This window comes from Protopterus annectens, chromosome 13.part0 (assembly GCF_019279795.1).
Source record: "Protopterus annectens isolate FY-2018-M chromosome 13.part0, PAN1.0, whole genome shotgun sequence".
NCBI lineage: Eukaryota > Metazoa > Chordata > Ceratodontiformes > Protopteridae > Protopterus > Protopterus annectens.
This window is the reverse complement of record NC_056747.1, coordinates 1309477337-1309498551: the sequence shown is the minus strand read 5'-3', so window position 1 is coordinate 1309498551 and position 21215 is coordinate 1309477337. Positions and strand designations below refer to the sequence as shown.

The window sequence follows — 21215 nt, the reverse complement described above, 5'->3', positions numbered from 1 at the left end:
TTAAGCTGCATTTTATTTGATTGATTTGTTAGCTGTGTAAATCAAGTGAACACAAGTGCTCCTTTGCAGGAGTGACCCCAGAGTGCTGCCTGAGTAAATGACTTGGCGAAAATCACACAGAAGGCAAATGGACATGGAAAAATCTAATCCTGTGCCCTGGACTTGTTAACAGCTACTGCCCTTCTTACTGTCATTCTGACAGTAAATCCAGTGCCCCACATCCTACGCTGGGTCTACCAGCACTGCAGTTCACCCCAGTCCAATGCCTCAGTTTACACCAAGGTCAGCAATGAACCTAAGGGAATCCGGGGGGGGGGGGTCCACTGTCCGTCTTCTAGTTGTGTGTTTTCTCTCTCTCTCTATATATATATATATATATATATATATATATATATATGTGTATATATCAATGTATGATCTTCTCATTTTTTGTACCCTCCTCCCCTGCACTCATCGACACACATACGAGGGCTGCTCCACTATTTGGAATGATGGGTAAATCCATCCCTCCCTGCTGCTCTGCCAGTCACCCAAGCTGTTAAACTAACATGCGTCATCTGGGGCATAGTCATAGCTTTATCCCTCTATACCACCTGAACAGCTTTACCAAGCCTTTGTTGTTGTTGAGGTGAATTTCTTGAAGTCATTTCTCAAAGACATTAATAATGTGGTTATTACAATTAATCTTGTCACAGTCAAAAACAACAGTAAAAGATGAAAAACTACAAAATGGTGTCAGTCCTGCAATATGTGACGGTGAGGGAGTGGAACATACACTGCACAGTATGCTTATTGTCCCTTAGTGTCACTGTGATGTAAACAGTACAGAAAATAACACTTCTAATCTAACTTATAAGAAGAAAGGCCTAGGAATGGTACTACTTTCATATTCAGCTCTGCTTCTTCAGGGACTGGGAGTTGGTAAATTTGCTTCGGCATCACAACCTTTGCAAAAAACAGAGGAAATAAACCTGACCTTTACCAGAAGCTCCATTTAGTGTAAAGAAGTGTAATTAGATCGACAATCATAAATTCTGTTTGTTATAATCCTCTGAATGTAATCCTCTGAATGTATTTCACAAAGGCTGCCTCTTGAGGTGGCCTGATAGCATAGCATTAAAGTTCTGGCTTAAGATACCAAGGGTTGCAGGTTTGAATCTTGCTTAAGCCTCTAGTTGACTTTCAAACACCCTAACAAGTGTAGTCAAATTTGGTCTCCGGTTGAATTTTTTTGGAAACCATTTATCATAGACGCAACAAATAAGGGTTTAATTGATGACCTGATCAGAATGCTGTATGCAAGCAGTGATATAACACATTACAGTCAGTTTGAAAAATTAATGATCAATGTCAAATATCTTCCAATTGCATTCATTTTGATTGTAACTATTTCTTAACTTCATATCCAAATGTTACACAAGCAGCTAAAAATTTAATGATAGCAATAGAGAATGTAGGCATTTACGCCTGTATGGTACTAGTTTGGCTACACAGACTCAGAAAACTATATGTTTATATTTGCAAATGTATACTTATTTAACTGGAAATAAGGAAATGACTTGGTATTAACCAACATGACTAACTACTGCAGCATCCCTACAGTATCATCCTCCCTGCTAAGGTGCGACCTTAAAGCAGTCACTTCCAAAGTCAGCATCTCCCCTGACCCCCTCTAGCTAAGGTCAAACAAAAAAAAACTTCTCCAAAGTTGATTACAACCTCCTGAGGGATGGTATAAACTGTTTCACAGCCCCTTCCCCCTCTGTAGGAACTGACACCAATGTCCAAATCTACACCAAAGTGCTATACGAGCATTTATATAAAGATCAAGAAGGAGCAGGTGCCCAATTGGAAGCAATCTCTCCTTAGTCTGAACAAGCAAATAAGAGCACTAGTGAAATCCTCTAAAGCCAACTTCGAGTCCAAATTGGCCATATCTACTAGAGACAGTCATAAGGCCTTCTTCACATATGTCCACAATCTCAAAGGATGCACCCAGATCTACTCAGAACTGGTGGTCAAGGACACCACATACATAAATGCTATAGATATAGCCAACCTACTGGCTGACAAATTCATCAAAAACTTCACCCCTCTCTCCCCCACATCAGTAAATCAGGACATCCTCAGTACCTGCCCCCCTTCCCTTATCTCTAGGGAACAGGTCATCACTGCCCTCTCAAAGGTGAAAAATACAGCCTCCATGGGACCTGATAACATCCCAGGCTGCATCCAACATGAACTCAGGCATGATTTTGCAGCAGCATTAGTCACCCTATTCAACCAAAGCCTGAGTACAGGCTTTGCCCCAGCCAAGTGGAGGGCAGCTACTGTCATCCCTTTACACAAAGGTGCAGCATCCACTGATCCGGGAAATTATAGACCCATCAGCCTAACTAGCCTGATCTGCAAGGCCATGGAATGGATTATCATGGACCTCATTAACAGGGACATTGGCAGCCCCCAAACACTTGACCCCACATAGTTTGGCTTTGTCAAGGGGAGGTCATGTCTGTTAAATCTGGTCATCTTCTTTGAGAAAGTCACCAAAGCTATGGTCGAGGGGAAGACTGTGCACACTGCCTACCTTGACCTGGCCAAAGCCTTTGACATTATTCCCCACTCGGACATAATACATAAACTCTCTCAAGTAGGCATCAATCCATATATTACCAGATGGGTAGCAAACTGGGTCACTGATAGAACCCACTTAATCAAAGTAGAGGAAGCCACCGCAAGCAGTTGACCCGTAGCAAGTGGCGTACCCCAGGAATCAGTCTTATGGCCCCTGTTATTCAGGATATACTTCTCTGAGGTGTAGGCTAAAACCAGTGGGCTATGGCTGACCAAGTTTGCAGATGACTGCAAGCTGGGCGCATTCATCCATTCACCAAGTGATGTGGACGTTCCCCAAGAGGGTCTCACCCAAACAAATGACTGTTGTCAGAAACATGGCCTAAAGCTGAATTCAAAAAATGCATCATCATCCCCTTTGGTGAGAGTGACATCCCCACATATCACATTAGTAACAAAGTCCTAAGCACACAACCAGTCGTGAGGAATTTGGGCACCGAGGTTGATAGCAACCTGACTTTTGACCACTATGTTGCTTCCATTGTACAGAAAGCTTTCTACATGGTCCACCTCATACACAAAGAGGTCATAACATCCCTGTATTCTTCCCTTATAATGCCAGTTATTGAGTATAGTGCCCCCTTCGACATGTACCTCGCAAAGCACATGCAGCAGCTGGAGAGACCACAGAGGTTCCTCACCAGAAGAATCCAGGGCCTCAAACATCTACCCTTCACAGATAGGATTAAAGCCCTGTCCCTCTACTCAGTTTCATACAGACTTCTCAGAGGTGACCTGTGTCTGGCATACAAAGCAATCTCAGACCCCGCTTTGATGGGAATGCTGCATATCCGCAAGTCAAGCTCCACTCGAGTAACCTGCACTCGCAACCTCAACCTGGTTTATGACATCAGTAGGAGTTGTTGACGGGATAGATTTGTGTCCCAAAGCCTCCCCGATCTGTGGAATAGACTCCCTCTCCACGTCAAGCAGAGTACCTCATTATCCCTTTTCAAGCGCAACCTGGATAACTGGATGGGAAACAGAAAATACACCCCTGAGATTCCACCTGTATCCTTGCTGGACATGGGCTTTGGGTGCTGACTTGCCTAAACATGGGCTAAACTCTTGGCTAGGCTTATAAGGGTCTCAGGGAAAATAGCCTAGTATCATCCTATGATCCTGTGGTCTTAAAACTGTTCTTATAAGTGAAGATTTTTAACTCACTAAAAATTTAGTTGAAACAACATTAAGTAATTGCATTTTAAAAATACAGTATGTGCTGTTAGTAATTTTACATTATCTCTTAAAATGTTGCATTCGGTAGGGCTGTCAGCTGTCCTGTTGTAAGCACGACAGTCATGGACTGACCACTTGCATCCCATTGTGTACTTTAACTGTGAGCAGGAAAGGAATGGCCTGTAATACTATAAACATTTCCTATCTCACTCATAATTAATGCCAGGAAAAAGAAAATTATGATTTACTTCTGTTTTATGTTGGCTGAAGGCAGCCCAGTGCTTCTAGTATCAGAGTTGTCCTTTAAATGCATCAGTCAGTCCATCGCTAATCCTTGCATTATAGCTGTGCTTGCTTTTGAGCTGCCTGCAGTGAAAAAACGGTACAAAACTGATGCTATAAAAGTGTAGCATGTTTCAGCTAAAATAATTTTGCGAGCCCCCTTTGATCCCTCTGTGCCCTCATTGTTTTCCAGCACCACAACTGATCTCAGAAATTAGTAACAAATGAAGAATTTCATAGGTTAATGGTTATATAGTAGGCTAACTACCACCAGGGCCTTTATAAGAGTAGCCATGCAATTCAACCCAGCTGTGTCCATTTGTATCATGGGCATTTATTAGGAGGAGGTATGTTAGGAAGTTTCTAGAGGATATGTTATCTGTGGGGGGGGGGGGGCTATGTTAATTTGGGCATTATTATCTGCCTCTGTTTATCAGAGACATGGGGGCCAGACCCAGCATGAATTTCCTATTTCTCATCCATTGGTCAAGGTTATGCTTAAATAGGGTTAGGGATGGACTGTGCTTCACAAGGGGAGCCTGTTCCAGAGCATGGGGTCCTCTGAAACACATATCTGTTTCGCCATCATTTCTTATTTATGTCACAAGCAGAATTTAAATTCTTGAATCTAGTAGCTCTGATGCTGTTCATTTTGCAGATGTACAAAAGGTGCATTAGAGCTGGATGCAAGGATGCCTTGTATGCCAGGCATAGATCACAGGAAACAGAGTATAAACATAGGGCTCTAAGGTGATCCACATAGGACAGTGTGTTTATACCCTGGATTGTCCTGATAAGGAACATTTGTAGGTGTTCCAACTGTTGCATGTGTCTGGTCAGATATGTGACAAAGGGGGCATTATACTCAATGATAGGCGAATAATATTGCCTGCCGCAGTACAGGAAGTGATATCTGCACTCTCTGCCAGGGAGAATTTCAGTTAGAAAATGTTATGAGATTTGGTGAGACTTCATAGAACATTATCTAAACTGCACCTTTTTTTCCATTCCTCTTCAAGTTAAAGAATATGCCATTGCCTTTAGGAATGTTACACACAATGTTTGCAGAGTTAAAATGGCACACACACAAACTTTCAGAAATAATTTTAAAATCTGCCATCAGGTCACCTTGGAAACTATTTTTCTTAAAATACTGGTAGTAGGTCACTAAGAGTGTTTATGTTTCGTGTGTGTGTGTGTGTGTGTGTGTGTGTATGATTATATTATCAAATATCAAAAGCTTCAAAAGGCAAACAAAAAGATCATATTAGAGTGACTCTAAAATGATCAAATTACAAAAAAAAAATTGCAGTTGGACAAGCTCCCCTGTTCCCCATACACTCTGCTTATTAAATGTATACCAGCAGTGGGGTAGGAGAAATTTCCAGATCCTGCTGTAACAGAATCTCAAATTTCCAGATCCTGCTGTAACAGAATCTCACACAGAAAGCAGCCACCAAGCTGAAAAGCAAGTGAAAGAGAGCATTAGCTCCTATTAATGGGTTTATGTCACATGATCGGGTTTTCGGAAACTGAGACTTCATATGATCGAGACCATATGTTCGACTTTCCAAAATAATTGAAGCATTTGAATGGATATCATAGAATGGTGGGGACTGGAGAATATACCCTTTTTCTCACTGTAGTGCAATCTCGGAGTTGGTATATACATATATATATATATATATATATATATATATATATATATATATATATATATATATATGGTTCTACCTTAGTTCACCGACAGCAGAGAACACCGACAGAAAAATTTGAAGCCTCAGAAGCGCGAAATCTGAAAACGCCGAAAGTAGTTAAAGTCGACGGCTCATAAGAACGTCAATGTGCAGGTAAGGCTGAATGAAATTGTGCGGTAGTGATTGTGTTTGGGTTAGGGGATAAGTGAGTTAGGGTTAGGAGCGGTCAGGTAAGTGCGGTAGTGATTGTGTTTGGGTTAGGGGGATAAGTGAGTTAGGGTTAGGAAGCGGGTGAGGTAAGTGTGCGGTAGTGATTGTGTTTGAGTTAGGGGCAGGATAAGTGAGTTAAGGTTAGGAGCGGTCAGGTAAGTGCGGTAGTGATTGTGTTTGGGTTAGGGCGGATAAGTGAGTTAGGGTTAGGAGCGGTCAGGTAAGTGTGCGTAGTGACGGACCTTAGGGTTAGGGTTTGGGTTAGGGTTGTAGGTAGTTGTGTATGTGTGGGTTTGTAGGGATTTTGGTGTGCTTGTGTTGTGTATGTGGTTTTTGGACAGGGAATGTGTTTTGTTTGTTGATTGTTGTGATTGTAGTGTGTGCAGTGTATGAGGTTTCGTGTTTGTGTACCGTCGGTTATTTCATTGTCGGGCATGTGGGGTTTCGTGTTTTTGTACTGTCGGTTATGTGGTTTCGGTGATTGCGTTGTCGGTGTTTTGGGGTTTCGTTTATGTCAGGTAGAACCATATATATATATATATATATATATATATATATATATATATATATATCATCATCTTTTGGCTGTTCCCGTTAGGGGTCACCACAGCGGATCATCTGTTTCCATATCTTCCTGTCCTCTGCATCTTGCTCTGTCACACCAACCCACCAACTACCTGCATATCCTCTCTCACCACATCCATAAACCTTATCTTAGGCCTTCCTTTTTTCCTGTTACCTGGTAGCTTCATCCTTAGCATCTTTTTCCCAATATACTCAGCATCCCTCCTCAGCACATCTCTAAACCAACGTAATCTTGCCTGTATGGCTTTGTCTCCAAACCTTCCAACCTGGGCTGACCCTCTAATATACTTATTCCTAATCCTGTCCACCCTTGTCACACCCAGTGCAAATCTTAACATCTTTAACTCTGCCACATTCAGCTGTAACTCCTGCCTTTTTGTCAACGCCACTGTCTACAACCCATATAACATAGCTGGTCTCACTACCCTCTTGTAGACCTTCCCTTTCACTCTTACTGGTACTCGTCTGTCACAAATCACTCCTGACACTCTTCTCCACCCACTCCATCCTGCCTGTACTCTCTTCTTCACCTCTCTTCCACACTCACCATTACTCTGAACTATTGATCCCAAGTATTTAAACTCATCCACCTTCGCCACCTCTACTCCTTGCATCCTCACCATTCCTCTATCCACCCTCTCTTTCACACTCATATATTCTGTCTTAGTCCTGCTGACCTTCATTCCTCTTCTCTCTAGAGCATATCTCCATCTCTCCAGGGGTCTCCTCCACCTGTTCCCTACTCTCACTACAGATCACAATGTCATCTGCAAACATCATAGTCCATGGGGACTCCTGTCTGATCTCGTCTGTCAACCTGTCCAACACCGATAACCATATGGCTGACACCATATGACCAACATTCGAAATCTCGACATTGTAAGTAGAGCATGAAAAAGTAAAATAAAATTTCCTTTCAACTGCTGGCAGAGGGCCCCCCCCATAACTTTAATATACCAACTCCGAGATCACACTACAGTGCAGGAATGGAAATCTTTCCAGTCCGCACTATAGTGAGATGCCGGTGTCCGCCATATGGTTGTCGGCATTCTGGACTGTCGGCAATGTCAGATAGACCCACATGTATATCTATATATATATATATATATATATATATATATATATATATATATATGGAACCACTACTAAATACCGAACACTCATTCTCCCGATGCCCAAAATCCTGAAACCAAACACCCGAAACACTGCAATACCGAAAAACCAAAACCGCGAAATTCAAACTACCGAAAACTACACATAACATACACCACACACAGACACATACACACACCTTCCCCCAAAACACAAACACACAAACCTAACCTACAGGCAAGCCCCCCTGCACCCCTCGCATGTGGGGGGCTGTGCCCCCCACCCTCCCTACTTAAATATTCTAACTCCAAGGTTGCACTGCCCACACAAACACATGAATACACCACCACACGCCTACATCCCCCTCACACACACACATCACACTCACAACACACACTTACAAACTAAACCTCTAACCAACGCAGTTTAACAGAAATACCTACCTGCCCTTCCACCATACCGCAACACCAGAAGTGCGAATTTCAAACTACACACAGTCGGGATTTTGAAATTCACGCTTCTGGTCTTTCTTTAGTTTGGGGTTTTGGCTATATGGTCTCGAAAGTTTGAAATTCTGTATTTCAAACTTTCGAGATTACGTAGTGTTCCTATATATATATATATATATATATATATATATATATATATATATATAATTTGCATGGAATGTGGGGGGGCAGGGGGGCTTCTCCCTCTGCAGAAATGTAGATATTTGTTGTTTTGTCGAGTTTTTGCAATATCAAAAATGTGGTCTCGACCATATGAAGTTCGAGTTTCTGATAACCTGATCTTCTGACATACCCATGAATATACACACACACATATATATATATACATATATATATATATATATATATATATATATATATATATATATATATATATATGGTTCCCCTTCACAAAGTCGAACATTCAGAAACTCGAAATGCATATGGCTGAAGACATATGCTCGAATTTCTGAAGCTCGACTTCGTGAAAGTTAACTACAAAAAAAGGAACATAACATAAAAAAGTGTTTCTGGAGGGGGGCAAGCCCCCTGGCACCCCCCACACCCCTCGCTACTTATTTATTCCAACTCCGAGATCGCACTACAGCGCAGAATGGGAAATCTCCCGTTTTGCGCTGTATGCCGTTCCCCATTCACACAGTCAAGCTTCCACAGTTTCGAGTATATAGTCTCAACCATATGCATTTTGAGATTGTGGCCGTTTGACTTTGTGGAGGGGAACCATATATATATATATATATATATATATATATATATATATGTGTGTGTGTGTGTGTGTGTGTGTGTGTATATGTATATATACACACATGAATTCACTTTATAATCTTGAAATACTGAAATCTCGAATTTCAGTATCTCGAGACTAAAAAGCCGAACATTCACAATATCGAAACCTCAAAAGCGCGAAATGCAAACTCTTGACTTTTAAATACACCATCCACCACACAAACATACATACACCTTCCTCCCCACACCACAACAAACCAACAAAACACACACAAACACAAATACACACACTTACTCTACATATTAGCGGGGCAAGCCCCTACACCCCCACATGCACACCCCAAACCTCCACTACTTATATATACTAACTCCAAGGTCGCACTAAAAATACAAAGACACTAAACCCACCACTACATATTCTGTATTCCCCTTGCACAAACACACACCACATACGTACAAACACCACCACTCTCAACATTTACACACTCACACTTACCTACCTATCCTAACCTACACCTAAAACTTCCCACCACACTCACATACACTCAAGTCCCTACCCAAAACCCTTAAAAAAACAGCACTTACCTAAATCTCCACATATATCCATACAACGGCCCACTTCGAATTCAATCAAGTGCAGTTTCGCTCAACTGCACTTTCAGCATTTTCATCTTGAGATACTGAAATTCAAGATTTCAGTATTTCGAGATTGTAAAGTGCTTCCACACGCACACATATGTATGTGTGTGTGTGTGTGTGTGTGTGTGTGTGTGTGTGTGTGTGTGTTTGTATATATATATATATATATATGTATATATAGATATATACTACTAATAGTTGATCCACACAAGTGTCAACACATGTTAACACACTACTCTGCATGCTTCAAGTCACCCCACACCCCCTCTAATTATATCTACTACCTCCAAGATCACACAATCCCTGAGGGAAGGGGCATGATCCCCTTCCCTCGGCGATCATTGTTTATCATACAGCTGTTGACCATATCTAGTGTTGACCGAAGTAAGTTGACCATAAGTAGGTCAATCTTAGCCACAGTCGATAAAACTAATAGGGGCAGTGTGTGTGTGTGTGTGTGTGTGTGTGTGTGTGTGTGTGTGTGTGTGTGTGTGCACACGTGTGTGTGTGCGCACGCGCAAGTGTATCTGTGCACGTGTGTGTGTGTGTGTGTGTGTGTGTGTGTGTGTGTGTGTGTGTGTGTGTGTGTGTGTGTGCACACGCGTGCGCACGCATGTGTGTGTGCATGTGTATAAATCTGGCAAGGAAGTATATCTGGAAAGGCATTCCATATTACAAAGGACACTGAAGAATACTTTCATTTTATAACAATTGGTCCCTAAAATATTGCTTTGATGTTTGTGACACTCTTAGCTCTAAAAGGCTTGAAATCCATTGTTAGTTTATCTTTGAAATATGTTGTGGAGAAATACTCTTGAATAACCACTGAACTCAAAAATAACGGGTTATAAATAAGCAGATGCCATATTCACTTTACTTCCTACTGGATCACACAAATATGCATTGTTTTGTTGGTTTAAGAAAACATACTTAACTGTCTGTTTAGCAGTGTATGGCACATAAAACAGACTATGTAATGGAAAAGCTCAAAGAAAGTCCAGAATCTTACTTGGCAAAATTATGAATGCATTTATTTACTTTTGTTAATCAAAAATTTAAAATGGGCTTAGCCCATTTTCAGTAGAGGGGTGGGGAATTTATAAATATACTCTTTGGAATATCATGGAATAGCCTGTATAAAAAGATTTACAACAATTTAAGAGATATTCTAATGATATGTATGGCAATTTTAACATACATGAGAAAATTGTTTACATGACAGGTACATAGGTAAGCAGCCAGTGTCCAATACCTATATAGCAAATAGCAATTATTCAGTGGAGGGTCATTAATATTCTGAAACATGAAGACAATTGCTCATTCAGCCATGCATGCTTATTGCAAATTGAAAGTTAACCATAGGCAGAAAGCCATCTGAAAAGAATCAGAACCAAGAATGAAAATCAAAACATTATTGTAACCATTCTCTGTATGACACTAAGTAAAAACTTTAAATTACTTACTTAACAGTGTAAATCCCCCGAAACACAACGTGCACAAACATCAATGCCTTCAGATGGAAAATGCAAGTATTAAAAAAAAGGTCTCCTCACTCTGTTCTGATGCAGCATGAGTGTCTGGAAATAAACAACTGGACACATCTGTACTCCAGTACCCCCATTAAAAAGGAGGTAGTAGCTGCAGTAATGCAAAAGAACTGAGCAGCTGACCTCATCTACCAAAGCAATGACCTCATGGAAAAACCCTACTCGATAGCTCGAGGTTGAACAGTTTAAGCAGAGGGCTGGATAATGCACATTTGCCAGTTTTGAGAATGCAGCCTGGTATGTTATCTCTGGTCACGTAGAAACATTATTTTAAGCCTTTGACAGGGATTCTAAGACTTGTTACAAGGTGATTACAGGAGAAACTAAATTTTATGGGTAATTAGTGAAACAATGTGGGTAGGTGGCATAAAGTTAGCACTAAATTTGTCTGGTAATATATTGGTTATATATCTTTGAGATTGTACTGTGTAATATTGTTATAGGTGAGCTCAGTGCATTGTTGTACAGTTTTCCTTAATTGGCTGACATGAATGAAGAAAGATTTGTAGTTGCCTTTGGCATCTGTAGCAACCTTAAGTTCATGATCTGTTTTAGATGTTCTAATAGTCCCTTGCTGGCATGTTTCAGTGTGTTCTTGAAGTAGGGAGATACTGTATTAAAAATTAAGGCACAAATCTAAAGTTTCTGTATTCATCTTTGGCAATGACATAGATACCAATAGTGTGGTATCAGGGAATTCTATTCCTTGGTGATCAGGTAGACAAAACATTGTCTAAGAAATAAGAAGTGAAAGACTTGTTATTAGGACACGGAGAAGTTTTTTCTGAGCTGCCTGGTAGAACAGATTTAATACAGCATTGTACTGATTCTTTGCAAGGGGAGAAGATAAACCTAAAATTGTCTAGGATATGAGAGTCCCAAAGAAAACCAGTAAGTGAAGAACTGAAAAAAATACTTAAAAGTTACTGAGGAGTCCCAGAGTGAATGTTTAGTTATTTATTTATTTACATTTGTTGACCGGGAGTGCCCGACTGGATGTAGGTCCATTTTCAGCAAGGCCCGGGGAGAAAAGCTCTACAGTTAAAATATACAGACAGTAGCTACATTGGATTTACATAGCAATTAACAATTTGATCAACATAGCAATTAACAATTACAAACATAGCTTGTAATGTAACAGTACACTTAAGTCGCTTCTTAAAATGGAAGGCTTAATAAGATTTTGTAATGATTAACTGAATGACAAAGCCTGATTTGACATTTATCCAATGTCAAGAATGGATGAGCTCATAGAGATGCTAGGTAAAGGAAGGTTTTTTTACTACCTAGATTTAACCACTTAGTACTGGCAGATTCCCACATATATCTAAAGCCGGGACAGTGTTTTTCTCCCCTAACTGGCCTTTTGCACTACAGGTTCATTGATGATTACTAGGCTAACAATGCCTGAGGAGCCTTTTTAAGCCTAGCCATTCTTCCCAAATATATCTGATAGGTTGATACCCCAGGGTAATTTTATAGAGTAGATGTAGACTTGGGCATGTGTGGTCAAGTATTTACTGGCTGCCTGTGTCTGTTGGAGATGTAGCTGCTGGAACAGGGATACATTTTCAATTGATCATCCACCAGTCCAAGTTACCCTTGAATTAGTTTAGGGAAGAGCTCTGCTTGACATGGATGGAAAAGCCTTTTCCAGAGAAGGGTAGTCTCTGAGACACATACCTGTCCCTCCAGCAGGTCCTGTTTATGCTGCAATTGAGATTTAGATCCTCAGATCTAATAATTTGGGTGCTATTTATTTGGTGGATGCACAGAAGGTCTAACAGAGTGGTATCAGAGGATGCTTTGTAGGCAAGTCATAGATCGCCTCTCTTTAGCCTGAAGGATACTGAGTGCAGGAGCAGGGATTTCAGGCAGTTCTTGTAGGACATGGCTAAACTCTGTATTCATTTTTGTGAGCCACCACTGTACAGGCTTCAGTTGTTGCACATGCCTGATCAGGTGCATACTGAAGGGTGCGTTGTACTTGATTGGTTTTATGAGGACCGAGTACAGAGGAACACTGACATCCGTTGACCTAGATGCCATACCCTTGCTTCTCAGTTGGGCAACATAGAATGATTTCCTTATCATCATAGACACATGATGGTCAAAGACCAGGTTGCTGTCTACATGTATTCTGAGATCTCTGACCACTGGGTCTACTCTTAGGGTTTTATTGTCAATGAAGTAGTTTTCAGGGGTAGCTGTCTTTCCAAAGGATATTATTTTGTGTTACTTGGCATTTTGTTTTAGACTGTGGCTCTGGTACAAGTTATTTGTCTGTGTCAAGCCTTCTTGGAGAGTATTTGTGTCACTGGTAGATTCTATGGCTGCACCCAGTTTGCAATTGTGTGAAAACGTAGTCAGTTAGAGACCCTTGATGTTGGCGTTCACCTCAAAGGAACAGATGCCAAAAAGGAGCGGTTCAAACACAGAGCCCAGAGGAACTCAACTAGTGACTGGCTTTTTGTGGAGGTAGACTCTCCTAGCCTAACTTTTCGGGTCCTATCTTTGAACCAGCTGGCTATCCATAGGTTGACAGAGGGGTTTATACCTAAATTTGTAAGTTTGTCAACAGTACCTGAATGGGGTTTTGTGTCAGAAGCTTTGGTCAGGTCAAGTTAGGCAGTATGCACTGTTTTTCCCACATCCATTCCTTTAGTGACCTTCTCGAAGAAGACTAACAGATTGGGTAGGCAAGACCGGCCTTTGACAAAACCAAACTCGGTTGGATCCAGTGACTGAAGGTTTCCTGTGTCATTGTTTATTATTTCCATTATAATTTTTCCATAGCCTTGCATATGAGATGAGTCAGACTTATCCTGTAGTTACCTGGGTCCGTAGATGGGCCACCTTTGTGTAGAGTGATGATAGATACAGTCCTCCATTCACTTTTACAAAGCCTTTCTCTAGGCTAGATTTAAGTAGCGTTTCTAGTGTCCCAATAGGTCATGTTTCATGCTACTAAGGAGGGATCGTAGGATATTATTGGAGCCCACTGATGCAGTATTCTTGGACTTAGAGAGTGCTTTGAGGACCTGTTTCCTAGGGATAGTTGGGGTATTTGTGGTTGAGTGTATTTCCTGAGGGGTGTTTAGGGGTAGGGGGGACTGGAACTAAATTTATTGGCCAGCAGATTTGCTATATCTTCCTGCTCGGTATAGGTGGTTCCATTTCCAAATAGTTCAGCATAGTGCTGTGTATTGCCTTTGACTGATCTTGGCCTGTCAGGTTGTTTTACCTCAAACTTAACTTTGGCTGACCTGATTAGCCCTCAGTGTTGCTTGTTTATACTGAGGAAGTTTTTACCTTGCTGGCAACTGCACTTCCTAAGTTTGCCATGATTTTATTTCTCCTACTATACAACCTGTTGATGCTGGGATTTCGCAAGGATGGCTTATTTTTTGAGTTTGTCATCTGCTTTTTACAATATGGTATAGCTACTTCAATGCACATATTAACATAAGTGTACAGGGTTTCCATGAACAATTCCACCTAGTTAATGGTGCTTTCAGGGTTTGGAGGGCTTGGAACTTTGCCAGGGTGTCACTTAAGAATAATAACAAGAGGTTTGCCTTTAGAATAATTTCCAAAAGTAGCAGGTTGTGTGGCAGTACGCGTTATGGACTTATAAGTTGAGACACCATGTGATGTGGCTGCATGTGTCATGGTGGGTGGTGTTTTGGTGGAGTGAGATTTCTCAGGACATGCATTGTGACTGCCATGTTTAGTAGGTCTTTATGGTTCAGGAAGGTTACATTTCAGAGCCTCAGCATATGTAGGTCTTTGTGTTTTATCCATACTATTTGTATGTGTTTCTGGCAACCTGTTTGTTATTGTAAGTGCTTGTATACAAGAGCCTTGCCTTCAGTGACACTGCGTACCTACATCTCTCTCACGCTGTATCAGTGTGTTTAAGAATTTGGTGGTTGTCAGTAAATATGAGACAGTTGCTACATTGCCTGGGGATGTCCATATCTACCAAGCTGACTACAGATATAGCAGGAAAGAGAATATCCATTCTTAGAGATCCTTATTATGTAAACTGCAAGGAGCTGATGCAACAGGGGTTTACAGATGGCTAACTTGATTGCTGTAAGAGTATGGACTAAAATCAAAAATATCCAAGGGAAAACTCAAGGGGGTAGTCCTTTATGCGCAAACTAGTTACTCTTTGTGCAACTAAGTACTGAGGAAATTTTAGTAGTAGTCTTATACGGAAGATTTAAATTCTAGGTGCCTGCATCTATACAAAGCACTGCTGACCACAGCTGTACAATGAATAGTTTCATGCAAATGTGACAACTTTATACAGGCACTAACATGCACAGACAATCTCAAAACAAACAAACTAGCCCCCTGGCCATTCATAAGTACACACTTTTGAGTTTCAAACAGTGACACCCATCTCAGAAGAAGCTGGGATGCCCTTCCTGCCACTAGAGTGCAGACCACATCTTAATTTTCAAAAACATTAAGAGGTTGCACTGAGTACAGTAAATAATCAAGTTAAAACAATAAACAGAAGTAAAGAAACTCACAGGCAAAACAATCAAATGCACCTATAAGTAGATCATGCTACAGGGACTCACCAAATGATACATAGATTTAAAAGCAGCACAACTATATTACAGGATAAAGTGCAAAATAGCAACATGGAGCAAATATTCAGCTCTAGATGGATTTGGATTCAGTACAGCCATCAGCTGCAGTGGAAAAAGCAACAGCACCAAAATTCAGTTTACAAACCCTGCAAAAATACACAAATGTAATAGCAACTCGTAATATGAGACAGAGTACTTATCTCACAGTTGATGGATCAGGGCTCAGCGGAAATCCTCAGCAATCAATGATGTGGTTGCCAAGTTTGTAGAGGCTTTGAAGTAGTCAACTTTATGCAGGCACAGAAAGTCTCAAAACAAACAAGCTAGCCCTCTGGACAATCAGAAACACACACTGGGGTTTCAAACATTGACGAGACCTGGTTAACTTCTGCAACTAGAGTGAAGACCAAAATTTTAATGTTAAAACACTATAAGACGTCACCCAGAATGTAGTAAATAAATTAGAGCAATTAAAGCAATAAACCAAACCAAAGTGCTAAAACTCAAGAGGCAAAAAAAATGAAACACAAATAGATGAGAGTGCAATAGCTCAGCAAGCAATACACAGATTTAAAAGCAGCGCAAGTATACTACAAGATAAAGAGCAAAACTGCAGTGTGGAGCAAATGTTCAGCTCTGGATGCACCTGGATTCAGTACAGCAATCAAATGCCTTGTGGTGAAAGCAACAGCACTAAAATGCAGCTTAAATGCAAGACTGCAAAAAATGCAAACGCACTTGTAAATACATAAGAATGCAAAAACTCAGCAAATAATACACTTACACTTTTTTACCCTTTTAAATTCACGGAGCTCATTTCACTTTTCAAAGACTAAATAGTTTTGAAACCTCACACCAGGAGGTCAGCAGAGTACTTTGATAGTGTAATAGTTAATTCATAAGACTGTGAGTCACATTTATCTAAAGTGTAAGCTGTGATGGACATTTAAGTCAGATAAGACTTAACACTTATTGCTGTCAAAAATAAGCTTTGTATGACAGAACTGGGAGAGCGTTAAATAGACCCTAATCCAAGAATATATTTTTATCAAACAAATTAGTCTGCACCCAGTACTAAAACACAAGTGAAAGCATTCTTAGAGCTAGCAGGTCACTGCAGAAAATTAGCACATCAGCTCTGCAATCATAGCCTATCCTCTGACGGACATTACAAATGTTGGAGCATAGCAGCATATGAGGCTTTTAACAGGCTAAAAGGTAAAAGCTATGTTATGGTCAGAGCCAGTCTTGGATGTCCCTGACTGGACAGGATGGGAGCTGTGTTTTCTCATGAATTACAGGGTAAGGAACACTCAGTCTGTTACCTAAATAAAAAAATAAGTAAGAATGAGGCAAGATACCTTGCAAGAGGAAGATAATGTCTCACTGTTAAGTGGACACTAATTTTTTTGCAGTACTGTCTCACTATTAAGTGGACACTAATTTTTTTAAAGTACTGTCTCACTATTAAGTGGACACAAATTTCTTTGCAGTACTGTCTCACTATTAAGTGGACACTAATTTCTTTACAGTACTGTCTCACTATTAAGTGGACACTAATTTATTTGCAGTACTGTCTCACTATTAAGTGGACACTAATTTCTTTACAGTACTGTCTCACTATTAAGTGGACACTAATTTATTTGCAGTACTGTCTCACTATTAAGTGGACACTAATTTCTTTACAGTACTGTCTCACTATTAAGTGGACACTAATTTCTTTGCAGTACTGTCTCACTATTAAGTGGACACTAATTTCTTTACAGTACTGTCTCACTATTAAGTGGACACTAATTTCTTTGCAGTACTGTCTCACTATTAAGTGGACACTAATTTCTTTACAGTACTGTCTCACTATTAAGTGGACACTAATTTCTTTGCAGTACTGTCTCACTATTAAGTGGACACTAATTTCTTTACAGTACTGTCTCACTATTAAGTGGACACTAATTTCTTTGCAGTACTGTCTCACTATTAAGTGGACACTAATTTCTTTACAGTACTGTCTTTTGGGGTTTACTTTCACTCTGGTAAATGACCGTGCACCAGTGCAGTGATTGTACCAGACATGGAACATAAGAACCATGTTATGTAGGAGGGCTATCTTCTTTTTCTTCTTCTTCTTCTTCTTTCGGCTTTTCCCGGTTAGGGGTCACCACAGCGGATCACCTGTCCGCTCATAATTGGCAGTGGAGTTTTACAGTGTCGAGTTGCCAGCCCGGTGCCCAACCTTCCACAAAAGGCACACACACACATACACACTCACACCTAGGGCCAATTTAGAGTGTCCATTCCACCTACAGCATGTCTTTGGAATGTGGGAGGAAACCAGAGCACCCGGAGGAAACCCACGTGACCACAGGGAGGACATGCAGACTCCGCACAGAAGGCACCCCAGCCAAGAATCGAACTGGAGAACCTCTTGCTGTGAGGCGGCAATGCTAACCACTGCACCACCTTGGCTGCCCTGCAGCCTTTTAATTTTGCTATTAGACATAGACCAGGCAACAGCCACAAAAACGTGGATGGGTTATTCTAGTTCCATGATCCATTAAGTACAGAACCAGGGATTATATGCAGTGGGGTATCATTGTGGTATAGTTGCTATTTATTTCATAAAAGTGACATAGGAATACTATATATTTTGGTATGAAGTTAATGAATGCATGTATAGTCAATATAATACAGTAGTGAAAGCTTGTTATAGGATGAGTTAATTGGAATTACCTGGAGAAGCGCTGTTAAAAGAAGTACTGAAAGCCCACAGTGTCAAAAACATTTCACTCTGATAGAGGACTTTGAGGCCAAGAGTGGAGAAGAAGCTGTGGAATAACTGGAAGAATTGTCAGAAGTCCTGAGGTTTACTCAAGGAATACAAGGAACCTTCTTGTGGATATACTAGAGGGTTGCAAGGCAGCTTGACCTGAGATGAAGCATCAAATCTTCTGATGAGAAATTAAGTGGTCTAAAGTTGAACTGTAAGTGACGAATTCTGTTAAGGAAAAATATCCTTGTTTTTTTCTAAGTTGGAAGTGAACTATTAATTTGACTTTTCACTCTAAATAAATAGCACTTAAACTAAAAAAAAGTCTCTCTCTCTCTCTATCCAGTATATTACACTTGCTACTGTATGGGTCACATGTAGGTTCTCAAAGTGCATTCTTATCAAATGGATTTTCTTCAAGTCTGTGTTTTGAAAAGTATGAATGGGAAATTAGTGGAAAATTTTAGAGTACCAGAAATAGGGGAATTTTCCTTTTTACTGTTATTGTAATATCTTGACGTTTTAATAATTAAGTTCCAAAAATGGAAGCTATGTGCTTAGCGTAATGATGGATCCTTTTCATTCCAGTCAATCTAATATAACAGGTACTGAGCTACTCCACCGATCCAATCCAGCCATATGCTAGTGCTTTAGTGCCTCGAGCTCCTGCAAATATTTCCCATAATCCTCTGTGGACCTCCACTTCAGATAGAGTTTGCTGCCACGTATACTAGGAGAACAGCAATAACATACTGAAAATGCTAGGAATGTGGCAGTTTGGCACGGGATGAGAAGGGATGTTATATTAGGCAGACTTGGATGAAAAGGATCCAGCATTATGGTTAGTACCCAGCTTCTGTATACTATTTCATCAGTCCATCAGATCTGACAGTTGGGACAGAATGCCCAAGCTACCTTTAGTCCTGGATAGAATCGTGGCAGAATACTTCTAAGCACCAAAGGCCGCAATGGTTCTATAAATTAATTCCAGTTTGTAATGTTTAGAAAAGCTGTGCAGTGTGGACCAAGTGGCCACTACTGAAATATCATCAATGGAAGAATTCCAGTTAGATAACTTTAGATCCCAATCTGTTTGGAGCAAATAACACAAACAATTGTGTGTCCTTTCTGGATGGTGTGGTTCTATCTATGAAGATAAAATCTGAGTTGTCTGTGAACATGTAAAGTATGTAATAGTTACTCTCCTTTGTTAGAGGAAGCTGAGAATAACATAGTCAAGTTGATCGATTGATTAATATTGTTTTCAGCAGCCACCTTAGGAAAAAGAAAGAACTGGTTCTTAAACTGGCCCTGTCTTTATGGAAGATCAAATAAAGTGGAGAAGAGGACAAGGCATACAGTTCTGATATTCATCTAGCCGATGTAACAGCCACAGAAAATATTGTTTTCCGAAACAAATAATTCAGTTCTGCAGATGAACCAAATTCATTTTCCAGGGTGGAGTTGCATACTTAACGCGATGAAGGAGGAATGCTCCCCTGAGAAAGGCTTTGTTCAACTTATGAGAGGTGTACATACTGTTTTGAAACCTGGATGGTAGATGGAAATCCCAGCAAATTGTACTTTAATGCTGGAATAACAATCATCCTCTGATGCACCTCTGAATGATCGCGTCAGTTTTAGATAAGAGGCTGAAGGAGGCCTGGAAGGAAGAAAGCAAGACAATTCCTTCTCAAAAGAAGTTTTATTATCAAACTTTGATGGGGACTTCTCCATATTCACCATTATCTCTAAAACAGAAGATTTTGGCTTTGGTGCTAACAAAGGAGAAGATTATCGCCGCTGTAGCTTAGGAGAAGAAGAGGAAGCTTGGTCGCCATTCTTAACTTTCTGCTCTCCCTGGCCTAATAGTTTTCTTTGCTTTTTTTTTCAGGTCTTTCTGCTTGCTTTGCAGGAAGAAGTTCTTTTATAGTAAGTTTGGCTCTTCTGTCCTTTAGGAAATGGGGTCCAAACCACTTTGAAAGAGAACACTCTACATTGAGGTGTTCAGGGCCTAAGCACGACACACCCCTCATGAGTATCTTAGGGTGGGAGTCTATGCCCACACTGAAAGCACTCATTAAAAGTTTTGTCCATATCTGAAGTAGTGAACTAGCTACAGCAACAACAACAATGAGAAATAACCACAACAAAGGCTAGGAAAAAGTAGATAATAAATATTAATACAATTAAGATGTAAAATTGACACCAGACAGTTGCCTTGACACCAAGAACTTGATGCACTAAGAAGTAACCATGGAATAAAGAATTCTTAGCAATATTAATAGTAGAAGACAATCTGAATTATTTCCCTTAACTAAAAGTGAATTTCAATAGAAAATGTAGCTAAAGTGATGGCCGAGATCCTTCAGCTATGGCTGCAAATGAGATCTGAAGCGGATCTCCACAGGAGATTATGGGAAAATCTTACTGGTGCTTGAGGCACTAGAGCACTAGTGAATGGCTAGCCTGGATCTGAGGAATGGATAGACTTATAAAATGTGATTATTTGTTTTGTGTTTTTGACTTTTTTCAGTAAGTCTGTACTTTGAGATTATGAGTGTATGTCCGAAATAATACACACTTCAGAGAATGTGACATTTGATGGGTTACCCTAAACATATATATATATATATATATATATATATATATATATATATATATATATATATATATATATATATATTATACATATATTTAGCAAAACCTCACTTGGTTGACATGCCACAATGTTAACAGCAAGA

General features: G+C 40.2%; 1 protein-coding gene across 2 annotated transcripts in view; it reads left to right on the top strand.

The window, feature by feature from the left end:
* Positions 1 to 21215, top strand: part of MPP3 (MAGUK p55 scaffold protein 3) — a 1051423-nt gene that overhangs the window by 935118 nt on the left and 95090 nt on the right. The window lies entirely within an intron of this gene.